Source organism: Phoxinus phoxinus (assembly GCF_949152265.1).
Source record: "Phoxinus phoxinus genome assembly, chromosome: 13".
Classification (NCBI taxonomy): domain Eukaryota; kingdom Metazoa; phylum Chordata; class Actinopteri; order Cypriniformes; family Leuciscidae; genus Phoxinus; species Phoxinus phoxinus.
The window spans coordinates 29,269,869-29,285,602 of record NC_136888.1 but is presented as its reverse complement, the minus strand read 5'-3'; the positions used below and the strand labels follow the sequence as shown (position 1 = coordinate 29,285,602).

At 38.8% G+C, this 15,734-nt stretch overlaps 1 long non-coding RNA gene across 1 annotated transcript in view; it reads left to right on the top strand.

The window, feature by feature from the left end:
* Nucleotides 1-659: 659 nt before the first annotated feature.
* Nucleotides 660-15,734, top strand: part of LOC307009624 — a 69,262-nt gene continuing 54,187 nt past the window's right edge. The window contains exon 1 of the long non-coding RNA XR_013800082.1: nt 660-1,064. This is a non-coding gene — a long non-coding RNA (uncharacterized lncRNA). The remainder of the gene's footprint in view (nt 1,065-15,734) is intronic.

Genomic DNA, 15,734 nt, shown 5'->3' with positions numbered 1-15,734 from the left:
AAGTGAGAGATCTGTATAAACCGTTAAATTGAGTTCCAAATGATAGTTCGGGAGGAGCATGTTCATATAATCCCACCAATCACAACACGAAGGGCGTATAAACACTCAATTTGACAATTGAGTTGAGTTTCATGCTCCACTGAGGACAGAAAGCCAAACATGTTTACCATCTTTCATTGCTTATTCCGATATAAACTTGCACATTTCATTGTCTAGTATAAAAATGCTATTTTCAACACTTTTAGCAACCCTTTTTTATTATTCTCTCTCAGTTTGATTAAAGCTGAAATCTGAAATAAAACTCATTATGCCTTTGGCAGTGATAGGAACAATGGCCCTAGACTCATCACGTCTTGTCTTTTTGTTTGTATCGCACAATCTCGTGCACACATTCAAGGTCTGTTTCCACTCCTCAAACTAGTTTCAGGGGCCACAGTAATATTATTAAATGAATATTTCACCCTAAAAATGAACATTGTCACACTCATGTCATTCTAAACCTGCATCCTGTATCTTTTAATTGAACTCATAAGATGTGTAAGCTATTCCAATGACAATTCATGCAACTAAAGCTTCAAAAAGCACTTAAAATCAGGAATTAACGAAGTCTCTAAATTAATTTTAATAGATTTAGTAGCTCTTACGGATTTAGTAGAGCCTTTTACGGATTGAGTGAGTTCATTCGTGAGACCGATTCAAACCAGTAACGAGTCTTTTTGAACAATTCATCAAAATAACCGGTCCGGTTCACAAGAGTCATTTTGTTAGGAATCGACATACAGTTTAGTTGTTTGTCTTGCACGCACCACTCAACGCAAGAGACATGTTTTCATGTGATTATTTCTCGGTTCAACTGTGTTTTATCGAAAGACATAGTTCAGACAGCAAACCATAGAATGTAAAAAAAAAAAAAAAAATTAAAAAAAGGATTCGCGGGTGGCTGGCGCAAACACGGGCTTAAGTCATAATATGGTAGGCTACTACTTCTCATTTGAGTTAGCTTCGTGGAAAATGCACCATTTTATTGACGGAAGAAATTCAAACAAATACAGAACAACATGAGGGTGAGTAGATTACATCATTTTCATTTCTGGTTCAATTATCTTTTGGAGTTTATGGGAATTATGAGATCTATGAAATCGAAATGAAATCTAGGGCCTGTTTAGCCTATGGTCGGTGCTATCCGATCGTGAAAGTGTATTCCGACCAGGTGTAAATGCATTCGAGACGGATTAAAAAATCTGATCGTTCAGAAGGAGGTTTGAGACGATACAAAAAAACCTTGTCATCCACTTGACTAATCTTTCTCACGTTTTTCTTGTAAACAAAAATAGGAATGTGTTGTAAAAAAAGAGCACTTTGGTATGAAAGTAGGTACATGTTACGTTGATGCCTTATTTTTATTTATTATATATTTTTAACTTTCTAGAAACTGAAAGAGAAGTTGAAGTGTTTATTTGGCTGCATCACCTGTGAGGTGTATGTTTTTACAGTAATAAGCCTGTGGAGGAGAGCTTCCATTAAGCATTACCACATGCTGTAAAGCTGTCAGCCTGCCTCTGTTTTATGGCTCTCTAAATATGGCTGGCCCATTCCTGCTAACAGCCCAATGAGGCCGTAATCACCGCCTCCATGTTCTGGTCTTATGACACAGCTACTGGCCCTTTTTACTGGCTGCTGCAAAGTCTCTCTGCTTTATTTGCCACCTCATAAAACATGCAGCCTGCCCACAAGAGCTGAACACACACACGCATTTATGGAAATTTACAACGCAACCTTCATTGTGGACATTATGGTGATATCAAAGAAGAGTCCATTTTAAATATAAACAAGATAATGGTGATTAGGTCTGTTTATTCTACCTATTCCTGTTTTGATACTGAGAATCGTCACCAGTTTTCTCCACTGTAGCGACGGCGCTGACTGTGATTTTGGATATAGCCTACTCTTTTCACATACTGTTTTTCCCTACAATGGGGAAGTAGGCATATTCAGATCCCAGACAGCAACATAGTGTCTGCCCAGATCCGGCACACATTCCACACGTACCACCAGATGTGGGCCAGATCTGGGCGGACACTATTGCTGTCTGGGATGCAGCCTGTTTGTCTTTTAAAATAATCGGCTCATAATCGAGTTATTTGTAGTGGATTGAACGAGTATAAAAAAGGCTATTTCCTAAATATCTTTAGTCTTTTTTTCGAATTATTCATTAAAAAGAGGCGTGAAAGTTGCATCAAAGTTAAATACTTTCTTTTATGGATTTGTTCAAATCAAAAACATATAGTTTGAGTGAAACGTTTTTCTAGTCATAAACATCTTTTGCATCAAATCCCAAAGTGCAGCAAATAAATACACTTGGATAGCTTTGAGCATATGCAGTATGTGAACATTGGGCTGTCAGACGGGACTGACCCACCTGCAGGCTTTTCCCCCAGCATGCTCAGTCAGTGTGCAGGTCAATCAATCAAACGTGCACATGCCATAACTGTTGGAAGCATCTCTAATCACACCGGAGAGGCTTCCACTTGACCTGCTTGCAGAGATGACGGTGATTTTCTCAAGTGTTTGGTTCCTTTTGAATGAAGCCAACTTAAGCCCACAGAGGCAGAGAGAACCGTGCACACTCCAAAATCGCTCCCATCAGCGCCATGGCAACAAGTCTTAAGTTTATTGCATGTAAGAAAACTTAATTGCATATTTCATGAAGTGTGATTGAGATATTGTGTGAAAAAGGCCACTTAGGAACCCTGCGACACAATCTGAGAGGCGACACACAGAAAATGGCTGCCTTTTGAGCACAGATGTGTACTTTAAATATGTTCCCAGTGTGTGAGAAGTTACATGGTGCTAATTATTTCTAAAAAGTGACCCCCCCCCCTCGTGTAAACAAAGTTACATTTTTACATTTAGACCATTGCCATCATAACACTTACTTAGTTTTACTAATAATTATTATATTATTTCAGCATTTTATTATTCAAGAATAAATTAATTTCTATGATTTTTTTTTCAAATAATGTAACATGGTTAAATGTGAATAGGCCTATGTGATCTTTAGTAAATCTCAAAATTAATATACATTTTTCATACTGTGCATTATAATTTGATGCCTACATTTACTTGTAGTGTTTTTTCAGTGTAATTTATTTATTTTAAACAATAATTTTTAATATCAGCATTTTATTGGTTATATATTATAAAAACATTTATCGGCTTCTGGCGGTATCGGACTGAATTTTCATAAATGATGCATCCTAATTGAAACTTAAAATAAAAGACATTGTTAGCATATGTTAGCTAGTCCATAAATTAAGTTGTAATGTTGTAAATGAATACTATATAGTTACAGTGTTCATCTTATTAATAAGCAGATAGAGGATAGAGGAAGCATAATATAAATCATGCCAACATAAATCAACATTTCTTCTTATTATTGCAAAATAAACAAATCCTGATCACCCGGCCTCAGTTTAATTTGCAATAATAACCGACTGACTGTAAGTTATGCCTTACTTTTTTCGCCTCTGACAACAATGAAAAACTAGTTTTATACACATTGTCCTGTTGGCTGAATGAAAACGGGTTTTAATCTGTAAAGTGCTGTGGGTGGCTGGGCGGTTGGGCATTGACATTTCAGTTTAGGGGCCAAGTTGTGTTGCTGAGGTGATGAAGACTACATTAGTGGAGCCCGGACCCTCTCACTGAGGTTCAATTAATCACGGCCAAGAGCCACTTGAGCAAAGCAAACACATTGTCGGGTGCGCACCGCCTTATGGTGTGCCAGATGTGGGGAGATTAACTAAGGCACCGTATTAATGTAGGAAAGATGCATTTGCACACACCATAATACTCCCATACTTCACAGTTAAAACCAGAGCCGCCCTGATTTGAATATAAAACACTCAGAGGTTGCTATGTCTGCAGTGTAGGCATAAAAACTGTCCCGGCGGAGTTGCGAAATGGTTTCTTGACAGTGATACATATGCTTGCTGGTCTGACGTTCCTTTTGATGTCCTTTGGGTCGAACATACAGTCGGGAAGTACTGTAAAATCTTCCGACACAACGAACGGCACAGCGTGAAGGATCAAATGTAATGGATTATTTCAACATCAGATGCGTTCCCGCCACGCTCCAATGAGAGCGGCTTGAAAGCAGGAAGAACTAAGTGAGAATCGAGCCGCCTGGCACCTGAGCTGCATTGGAAAGCAGCAGCATGGGCTCACAGAGGAGAGAGGATATAAGACGTATATAATCTTCATGAAATGACTCAGAATGTATTTGAAACAGTTCATTGCCAATAGGGGAATTTTACAAATATCGCTGTCCATTTATAATTTTTTTTTGCACTCCGACAGCTCTGAGATATTTCGTTTTCATCATGGCTGTAAGACCATCTGTCATGGGGAGAACATTTTTAATTGACAACAAAATTCTGTGCCAAGTTTGGAAAAGTGTAAACCGATCATATATGATACATGGCTTTCTTCTTTTTCAACTACATCATTAACATGATCAGTAGTTTCCTGTTGTGCATGATACTAGCCGTCTTCTCAAAAGTGTCTCCCACTTTTGGATTGTTCATGCTCTTTTGGAAGTAGAGGGGCTTTTAAAGACCCCCTGTGGTTAAAATGAAGATTTTTGTAGCTCTATGTGGTGTTTTTAATGTGCTTTAAGAGAAACCTTGTGCAAATGCATCAGTCAGCACCATTGTTGAGTATTTTCTCCTTAAAACTGCAGTGTACCAAAAACAATTGCAAAAATGCGATTTGAAACGACCCATTTCCTACTGTCACGAACATGTAACCAATCCTGTAAACGTGCAGTGGCTTTTCTCCACTGACTTTCTATGACGTTTAAAGCGTTTCTAAGGATGCTTTAGAAGGCAGCTGTCTGACTCTGAGATGGCAAACGGGAATTGTTTGTGAAGCATTACTAGAGCTGATTGATTAATCGTTAAAGGAGCACGCCACCTTTTTTTGAAACGGGGTTATTCACTGTCTCCCCTACAGTTAGATAGGTGGGCAAACACATTTTTGTTTCAGTGCATGCATTGTCTTAGTCTGGCAGTGCCACCGCTAGCTTAGCTTAGCATAATGAATGGAATCCTTTGTCGTCGGGTAGCATGTCGTGAGTAAAATTTATAAAAAAAAAAGAAACAAAAATACTTATTCAATTCAATTCAATTCAAGTTTATTTGTATAGCGCTTTTCACAATATATATTGTTTCAAAGCAGCTTTACAGAAAATGCATTTCAAAAATATACACACAAATTACAGTTAGTTAATCATAAAATTTAGGGCATAACATTGCCGGCATTGGGTCGTCTCTTCACAGGCGTCGTCGCAGGCCACTTATTGTGGCCTGCGTATTCACAAGGAGTACAAATAGCAATGCATATTAAGACTAGGCGATTTCCTAGGCAGATATTTACTTGGAACTATATTGGGGTGAAGCACAGACGAAGCACTGCTACTTGGGCGCAGAGATATCACGCAACACCTGAGCGCCACGGTCCCATATGTAGGATTTCTATTTCTGTGATTTCTTTTCCACACATGGGATTTATAATGAACAGTGACGTGACATCACTGCCAGATTCAAACTGTGCTTTCGCGCGTTAGCTGGCGCTGTGCCAGAGACGGACGAGCTCTTTCGCTGTCATGTCAGTTGGCGAAAAACACTGCTTATTGCAACCATGGAAGTTAGAAAACGAACTGAGCCAGAGATCACAGATTCTACAAGATCTTAAAAGCATCAGCATCTATGAACGGGAGCATATTAAAACGTGGATAAGTCAACTGTAGTTCCCACATGTTTTGCTTTCTGTCTATTTTCTCCTTAAACCAGCTGGACTGGGGTTAGGTCTGGACTCTGAAAAGTGTGCTTCTAAGGTAGATTTTTGGGTCATTATCGTGCTGTAGGAGGAACTCCTGATCTAGGTGTATATCCGGGGACACTGGTCTTTTGGGTTCAGAATGCCACTCACTGGTGTCACAGTCAGAGTCCATCCATCTTTTGTCTACTTGATGCTGTAATCTCAGCTGTAGAGATCACAGCTGTAATCATTGTGATAAACCAAATATTTCTTCTTCCAGTCTTCATTAATCCACTGGCAGTGCTTCGTGATTCAGGCAAGCCTCTTTTCTTATTCATGTTGGTTCCATGGTTATATTTTTTTTTTATAGCATTTTCAAGAAAAGTTCACATTTGATGAATGTGAGGGTAGACCTGTATCATTATTTTCAAAATATTTTTTAAATATTTTTTTGAGGTTAAAAGTATTTTCTACACATTAGTTATTAGGTCATAATTATTCACAAAAATTCAAAAATAGGTTTTACAGTATTCACACCATGACATTTTACAATCTGAAAGAATCGGTCAAGTGTTTCCTGCTTTCCTCACATTGCAAGTTAATCAGACGGATGACTATGTTTCCTTTTCTGCTACTTCTTGGGTTGTTTTGCTTTGCTGACTTTTTTTTAAGCGAGGTTGTGGGTCTACTGGTAAGGTAAATGAAATCCCTTGGTGCAACAAAAGTCCTTGAAGCATAAATGGTATGGCTTATCAGCAGTGTACCACGCTTGTCTGATATGAGTGTGTGCAGGTCTGCGTGGATTGGAATTGCCTGGTCAAGGTTCATGGTAACGGTAGTAGTAGTAGCGAACATGCAAGAGCAGATCTGATTCAAATCATGGGTAGTGTACTAGTACTAGATATCGTTGGCCATTCATTCAGTTCAGTTTGATTTCAGCTGCAACAGAGAGCATTAGAAAACGACTTGAACTTACATTTTTTTGCCAGTGTCTTGAGACTGCAGTATAAAGAGGATGTTCATGGTGACTGCTTTTCGACCGTTTATTTATCCTCTGTGAGTTTGTCGCTAGAAATCTCACTTAACACACTGATATTTTTTACAGGCTCATTTGGCTCATCACTGGCTGTTTTAAGACATTTTCATTTTTGTGCTCACCCTCCCCCCTCCGCCCTCCCTTTTTTTTTGTACATGATAGTGAAGTTGTATTCCTGTATCATACCTTCAATTTGAGTTTTGTGAAAGGCTTGTGGAGATTCAAATATTTCATGGTAGGCTGACTGGATTTGATCTGCTTCAGTGTATTAGCCTAAATGTGCCTGGTTGCTCTCTATACCAATTTTATTATAGCAATAAGGCATCCATACTTAAAACTCCCTTCAACAGTTATAAAATCACCGTAACGCATGTCCTCAAGTGACTAATTTTTAGGTTATACTTTTTTTTACAGTATGTGTACAGAGTAGTTACCAAAGAAAGTATTGGTAATATTAGCTAACTACATGGGTTGGTTTAGTGATGGGTTCTGGGTTAGTACCTAGTTATAATTCAATTATTGTTAAGTACATGCGAAACAGAATAAAGTGCTACCAATTTTTATTTTATAAAACAGCAGCAACAGCATTATCAATAAATACAACATTCAATTTCTTAATCATAACCATTTGCATATAATAGTTCATGGTTTTGGATGTCTATTTGCTTTATTATTTATTTAATAAAAAGGGACTTTTGAAATGTCCCACCCAAACTTAAATTGGAATGACAGTACTTCAACACATGGTAGATTGTGATTTCATGAGACCTTTAAGTCTCCGTCCTGGTCTAATGTGAACTACTCTTGTAGTGAAAAAGCATAAATAAAGACTTCTTTCTACACTAGTTTCCAGTTCAGCTTAGAAATGTGAAAATTTATGTGTAAGGTCCTTAATTTGCCGGCACAATTAATATGCGATATTCTTGTTAACGCATGGCACTTTCCACTGATCTTTCCTTCAAATAGCAGTGGTTAAGCTATTTGGAGTCATTCAGCCATGTATTAGCTTTAGTAAGTGACATGCCTCGGCACCTAGTCTGTACAGTGTAATTGAGTGCCGTGTAGAATGACAGCTAGCCATTGCTTAATTTGTAAATTATGGGGTCCCAGAACAAGGAGCAGTGACAGATATGACAGGTTGGTGGGGGAATTAACTGAACTAATTTGAAAAAAGAGCCCATTAACAGGTGCATTGACATATCATTTCTATACAGTAATGAAGACTTTCCCTGATGACAACTTTGCCACGTTAAACGTAAACATTTTTTTTAAAAAAATTATAATTTTTTTGGGAGATTACGCTAGACTTTACTATTTATGTAAAGTTAACATTACTATTTATGGTGCATGCTAAGGCTAAATTGTAACAATTAAGGCGACGCATTAACACGTTACTACGTGTACTTACTATACTAATAACTATAAATTATGCATAATTACAAGTAACTAACATAACTGTAACTCTATAGTAAGTAGTTAATTAATATTATTCATAATTACAACTACGTCACCTTAAAATAAAGTGTAATTGGCTAATCATAAACAACTTAGCAACAGCATAGCAATGCGCTATGAGATCATCAGATCATGGTATCAGGCGAATGAGGTAGGTTGGGGTTCCACTAAAATATATTCCGGATCCAATTCTGTAGCTGCAAGATCTGGCTTGTTCCGGCAAAAATTAAGTCATGGTGCTAGCTGTGCTGGTGCAAAATATAAACGTGATTGTTGCTTTCCTTTTGAGTTGTTTTAGTTTGTTGTTCTAAATGTTGCTGCACTTCTACTGATTCCTGTATTAAAGTGGTCACTTCAGAGGGTTACATAGACATTTTTACAAAGATCTTTAAATTGTTGAATTATTGAGTGCAGCTAGCCGAAGTAGTTTGAACACTGACAAGCTCGATTTCAGGGCAGTGATGGGTGAAACTGAATTTGGTGCATTTGTAGATATATTAAATAGAAGCAGGGATCTGGCGTCCTACACTCTTTTACAAGCTGTCCAAAATAATTAAAGAATCCATGAAATCAAATCTGGCATTTGGTGACTATTAATCCATGTCTATTAGCTCGGTGTTATAGATGTCTCACTAATTAAAATACCTGATTCAACTTATCAGGTTGTTAGTGTGTTAATAATGGAATAAACCACCGCAAAGTTTCCTTTCCCACCTGTCACTTCATTTGTTCTTATTGGAGATTCAAGTGTCTCTCCTCAGAACTAAAGCTAGTTCAAATGTTAAATGCTCTTGAGAGGATTTACCCCACTTTCCTTCCTTTAAGATCCATTCTAAGAGCTGCATTTATTCTAATTCCACCTCTTCATCTTAATAAACCCACTGTCTCTGCACTCCTATGGGGGATTATACAGAAAAAGCCTTATCCAGCCTGCCCTGAACATATACCGGTACTCCTCACAGGTAACACTTCCCCCTATTAACCATTAAGTGTTCCTCCACATTACGTGCCCTCCGGAAGTAGAATGGAAGTTGAATCTTGACCCTCCAAAAGAGGATCAGAGTAGCAGTTGTTCTTCACTTTCTTCATTTCAGATGACCATGTCATTATGAAAATATTTGAATATTGGAATGCTCAGATAAGATGAAGTTGTAAAATTAGAAGAGCCTTCTTTGTATGCCTTCTTGACTTTTGTCACTTTAGTTTTCCTTCTTGAGCAGTGGTTCGCTAATCTGAACAGCCAATCAGAGCTGGTATCGCTAACCAATGACTGCGGATTCAACATGCTCAGTCGACTAAAAAGCCACTGACGGTGATCCGACTAGTGGCATCGGTGTGGATCCTACTCTAAAAAACTACCAAACAATCTTAGGCAAGTCTGAGTTTTCTCATCAGCAAGATCTCCCTCTGTTTTTCCGCATTGACCTGTGACCACCTCGAAGTTTCCTACCTGTCCCCTCATTTGTTCTTATTGGAGAGTCAAGCATCTCTCTCTAGAACTAGAGCTGGTTCAAATGTTAAATGCTCTTGAGAGGAATTACCCCACTTTCCTTCCTTGAAGATCCACTCTACAAGCTCTCGTGTTTAACTAATGTGTTGCATTCATTCTAATTCCACCTCTTCTTTTTAATATCCTACTGTCTCTGTGCTCCTACGGGGGATTACACAGGAGGTGCCTTATCCAGCCTGCCCTGAACATGTTCTCATCCCAGATAGCACTTCCCCCCTATTGACCGTTAAGTGCTCCTTCACATTACGTGCCCTCTGGAAGTAATAACTTGACCTTCCAAAAGAGGAACACCGTAGCATGCATAGCTGATTCCCTGGCTTTGCTCCCTGCGAGGAGATACGGCTTGCCTCTGATGAACGGCTCTTTGCAGGGCTTCTTTTTTGTGTGCAGGTGAGGTAGATTAATAAAGTTTACAGCACATACAAGCTTCATCTATTTATCCCTGACTGCTCGTAATGTTCCTCTCTCCCTCTCCTATTAATCTCTACCTCAGACCGGGCTTGCTTGCTCAACACCACGCTGTGGCTATTCCCATGTTTCATCCTGCTAAGAGCCGCAGCCTTTTCAGAGTCCCTAAAAGATAGTTTTCCTCGCAAGGGGTATGTGTAAGCTATACAGGGAGATGCGCTTCACGGTGCCTGTGTGTGTCCGCCTATGTGACAGTGCTAAATGATCCTCAGTGGTAATACGCTCAGGAGTGATTTGTTCGGGCCCACGGGTATCGATTCCCCAGCTGCCCAAAACTAAACAGAACAAATGTTGAGCCTGGATGAATCCTGAGCCATGTGAATAAGAGCAGCGACGGCAGAGAACGGTCTGTTCCACCCATTCATCTCTATCAGAATATTCCCTTCCCTGAACTGAAGCCCAGAGTGTCATGTCGTTCTTGAGCACTCACACCATTGCTAAAGCCTATAATAATTCAGTTCTGCTCTATGCAACTTAACGAATGCAAACACTTGTTGCTACGCAAGCATGTTTCAAAATGTGTTAGACGGTCAATGCAAAATGTATCAATATTTTTTTATCAGTATAAGTGAAGTCATTATTGTAGTGCTTTATACAATACAGATAGTTTCAAAGCAGATTCACAGTAATACACAGGAAAATAACAATCAATGATGTAAACTTCAAGTATAAAGGCCATTGCACACTAAGTCCGGAATTTTTGTATGCGTTTTTTCATGTTTGTCAGCCTAAAAATTTGTCACGCACAGAAACCTTGCACACTGAGTCCGATGCGTATTTATTAAACCTTTGTGGAAAAAAACGCAAAAAATACTAAATGGATTCGTCAAGCAGTGAGGATGATTTGGTTGCCCTCCTTCTTAAAAAGAGAAAAAGAAAGAGGACATATTGGGTCCATCCAATCCTGAGATTGCGCCGAGAGGAAGGAGAGTTTCACCTCCTTATCAAGGAGTTGCAAAATTATCCCGAGCTATTAAAAATTTACCTCAGAATGTCAGTGGAACAGTTTGATGCTTTGCGATACTGGAGCCACATATTAAAAAGAAGACCACCAATTTCTGTGAACCAATCGATCCTGAACAGAGACTGGCAGTATGTCTAAGGTATGGATACACACACACACACACAAACGCGGCCGGCAGAAGCGCTGGGCAGACAGAACAGCTGTATACAGGTTATATTTTTATTATATATTTATTAGGAAAAGAGCTATTGTACAGCCTAACTTGAACACAATACTGTATACACTTTCGTACACCCTTTGTTTTGAAATCAATGCCTACCATCCTGTTTCCTGTTCAGCAATCATCTGCCACAATCTGTCTTTATATTCAGTGTCTTTGTAATCCACATTTTGTTTTTCATACAGTACTTTGTGCTGCGAGACGAAGTGTATGAACTTGTCAGATGCCATTCTGGATTTTGTCGTTCGCTTGTACGGTGGCTCTGAATTGTCAAAAAAAAAAATCTCAAAATGCTGGCTGTGGATGCGAAAAACGCAGAAAATCGAACCCGATCCGAATTGTTTTATCACGGACGAAAGTTTCATAGACAGTGTGCAAGCGTGATTGACATAACATGAGGTTGAATTTTATTTATTTTTACGTGCGAAAATTTCGGATGCAAATTTCGGACTCAGTGTTCAATGGCCTTAAGAAAGATTCAAATTCTGCAGTAAAGTAGCTCTACTGCAGACTGTGTCATTAAGATCAATTCAGTTCAGATTTTGATTGTTCACAAGTATACGTTGCATTATCAGCACTGCCACAAGGGGCAGTTTTTACCATTTTTACCACATCTCAAATGATGCATTGTGAAATGTGGTGGATTCGACTGTGGTGGAAATAAAATATTAGTTTCCTAATAAAAATATACCAATCACAAGTAAGGCTGGGATCGAGCTGCCTATGTGATATGAGAATATATAAATTCAATTATATATATTGTGTTTTATTCATTTATATTGTCTTTTTTATGCAGTTACCATTTTAGACATTTAGGCTCTTGATATCCGGTTTGTTGATTTTTGTTCAACTATTTGAAATTTGTAATTACAAAAATCTTAAAGCTATAGTAGACAACACTATATCAACACTAATGTTGGCTAGCAGGCGTAGCAACAACATAAAACATATAATTAGAACTGGTAATAGAAAACGCAACTACAAATAATAAGTTGTCTTCCACAAACAACAGATTGTCCCGGCAAAGTGGAAACTGCTCCATTTCAGGAGAAGCTTTTATGTGTAGCCTGCATTGTGGTTCTGGAAGTTGTTCTCTGTAAAATCTGGAGCACACAGAGAAACATCGGGATTATAATGTTCAGGAACAGAATTTAAAATAAATTAACCATTATAAGTTCGTCAGCCTTAGAAAGGTCAAACAAATGAGTTGTGGAAAAAACAGCATCTTTCTGCATGGCAGCAGCTCACCCATTATTTAAACAAGGAAAATTATGACTTCATAAAGCCCAGAAAAATTGCATGTTGTCCAAATGAGCCCTTCGTTGTAGTTCTTGGAAAGTGGATTGTTAAATAAAATATCTCCCTTTGGCGTGGACTTTGGATCTTTTTTATGCTCAAACAGCAACATTACACACTAACTAAAGTTGAAAAAATGAAAAAGCATAATAGAAACCCTTTAATTATAAAAAAATACTGTTTAAATATTTATGTAAGTGAAGAATGAGCACATATACTGTATATGTGAGATGCTGCAAAAGACACAAACACAGTGTTAATTCATAGTTTAAGATTAAGTATAGATGAAGTAACGAAACCCACAGGAGACACGAGTTGCATATCCTTTAATAAGCATAAATATACCACACATTTTGCATAAAACTGTCAGTTTACTGTCAATTTAAACTGTTTTTACCAATACATTTCAGTATTAAATAAATCGAATAATTATATTTTCTTTCGTATCCACATAATAACTCAAAGTCTCTATGAAATCAAAATATATATTTTTTTTATTCATGTGGCCCTTGTAATTTTAAACCAATAATTTCCCATCCCTCTTGCAGCTCATCTCTTCTCTTCTTATTCTTATTCTCTGATGATGTGTTTACATGGCATGAGGGCGAGACAACTGTCAATCACATGAGATCACAGCAAACCGCAACGATCAAATCTATTCCAGAAGGACAAAATCAAGTCCTGCTCTACGTTTTTCTTGTTCGACAAGCCGCTTAACTCAGATATACGTCACAATAGAGAGGAAAAGACTAACGCAACTCGTGTTTCATGTCGACTTTAAAAGAATGTCTGGAGTGTGCCTGTGATGCCCGTGGAAGCAGCTCACTAGTTTTCAGAACGCAGCATTTACAAATGCAAACAGCGCACTCAGTGCAGTACACAGGCAATCGTGGGCATCTGTAGCCTACAGTTATTCATCTGAATTTTTTTTTGGCAGGGGGGTGTTTAAACAGAACTGGCAAATCTGGCCGCATTTGTATTCAAAGCCACAGGTTACCTGCTTCAAGCTACAGTCAAACTGACAGACGAGCCACACTTTCTAAATCAAGGACGTACGACTAAGCACTGGAGTCTGCTCAGCTTTGATTCACAGTTATTTCCAGCTGTTCACAAGCCTGGGGATGGTGTGGAGATGTGTGTGACAGATGTGCTAGCAAAAGTATAATGAGCGCAGATTTGTACCAATGAAGTCGCTGAATCATAATGAGCTTCAATCTAAAACCCCAACAGGTTTTTGTAGACTTTTAATGAAGACAGGCAGTATAGGTGATGAGATGCCACTGATACCCGCTGATTTACATACTTCTCTGCTGAAATGAAACAAGATTAGGTTTCAACTTCAGAGTCCCTATGATTTTGATATCACTAGGAAAGTGCTGTTTTAGGGGTTTTCACACTAAGACTTTTGGTTCGGAACCGTTTGACATCAATTGTTTTGTGAACTGTTGCCGTTCTGAAATAATCCACATATTAAAAATGTCTTTCTTGAGCTGGAGAAAAAAAAAAGCTTTTCTCTCTGGTGTGTCTGATTGAAAAGTTTTCGAGAATCATAAGCCCTGCCGTGAACAGGACACAAACAGAACAGGGGCATTTTCATTCCACCTCTGAGGGATTATTACATGGACATTAGGTTGTCTTTCCCTCCTGTCTTCCTTGTAAATAGGTTGGTATTTTACGTGTTGTCTGTTGTCTAAAGGTCAAACTAGCATTATGAGAAACAGGAATCGCACCCCTACCTCCAGCTCCCCACCACACTTATGACATCACATTCATTACATTTACATAATCAATTAGCAGATGTTTTTATCCAAAGCAACTTACAAATGAGGAGAGCAATGGAAGCAATCAAAACCCAAAAGTGCTGTGACTAGTCTAAGTTAGTCCAGCACAGTACACGTACAGTAGCAAGGTATTTTTTTGTTTTTGTTCTTTTTGTTTTATATATATATATAATAGTAGGTGTTAGTAATAATGTGTCTTTCTTGAAAATGGCTAAAGGCTCAGCAGCTCAGGTTGAGTCAGGTAGGTCGTTCTACCAGCAGGGAACAGTCAGGCTAAAGGTCCGTGAAAGAGATTTTGTGCCTCTTTGGGATGGCACGACAAGGCACGGTTCACTTGCAGAATTCAAGCTTTTGGAGCGCACATAGGTCTGAATTAGTGAGTAGGTATAGGGGTGTAGTAGAGCCAGTGGTTGTTTTGTAGGCAAACATCAGTGCCTTGAATTTGATGTGAGCGGCAATTGGCATCCAGTGCAAGTTTATGAGGAGAGGTGTATCGTGTGCTCTCTTCGGCTCATTAAAGACCACTCTTGCTGCAGCATTCTGGATCAGTTGCATGCTGGAAGGCCTGCAAAGAGAGCATTACAGTAGTCCAGTCTGGATAGAACAAGAGCTTGGACAAGGAGTTGTGGAGCGTGCTTCAGGAAGGGACCGATCTTCTTAAAGGGGGGGCACAATGGTGTTTCATGTATTCAGAGTTGTTTACAGTGTTAAAGAGATGGATTCTCATGCTAATAATGGCCAAAGTTTGAAAAGTTATTTTGAACGAATAACAGAGAATTTCTGTGCTGAAAATCATACTTCCGGGTTGCAACATGTTTCGGCTGGTTTTTTTCTATCGTAGATCTAATGACGTAGACCAGAGTGGAACTCCTTAAATGAGCATTGCTCTCGGAAAAGCGCGTTCACGCACACGTCGACCAGAGGAGAGAAAGACCGCGCTCATCGACGCGCTACTACCGGAAATCATCATCAGCAGCGCTAAATAGGAATGGTTGATGTCTCCAAAAAAGAGTTTTTTTTTTCGGATGTGAGGGAAAGTTTACCTTGTTCAGCTTCCCAAAGAACCCAGTGTTACTGGAACAGTGGATGCAGTTTGTATTTCCGGGACAGCAAAGGAGTGTGGCAAGTGCGGTTTTGTGTTCTGGTCATTTCAGTGACGAATGTTTTATTAACCCTAATATTTT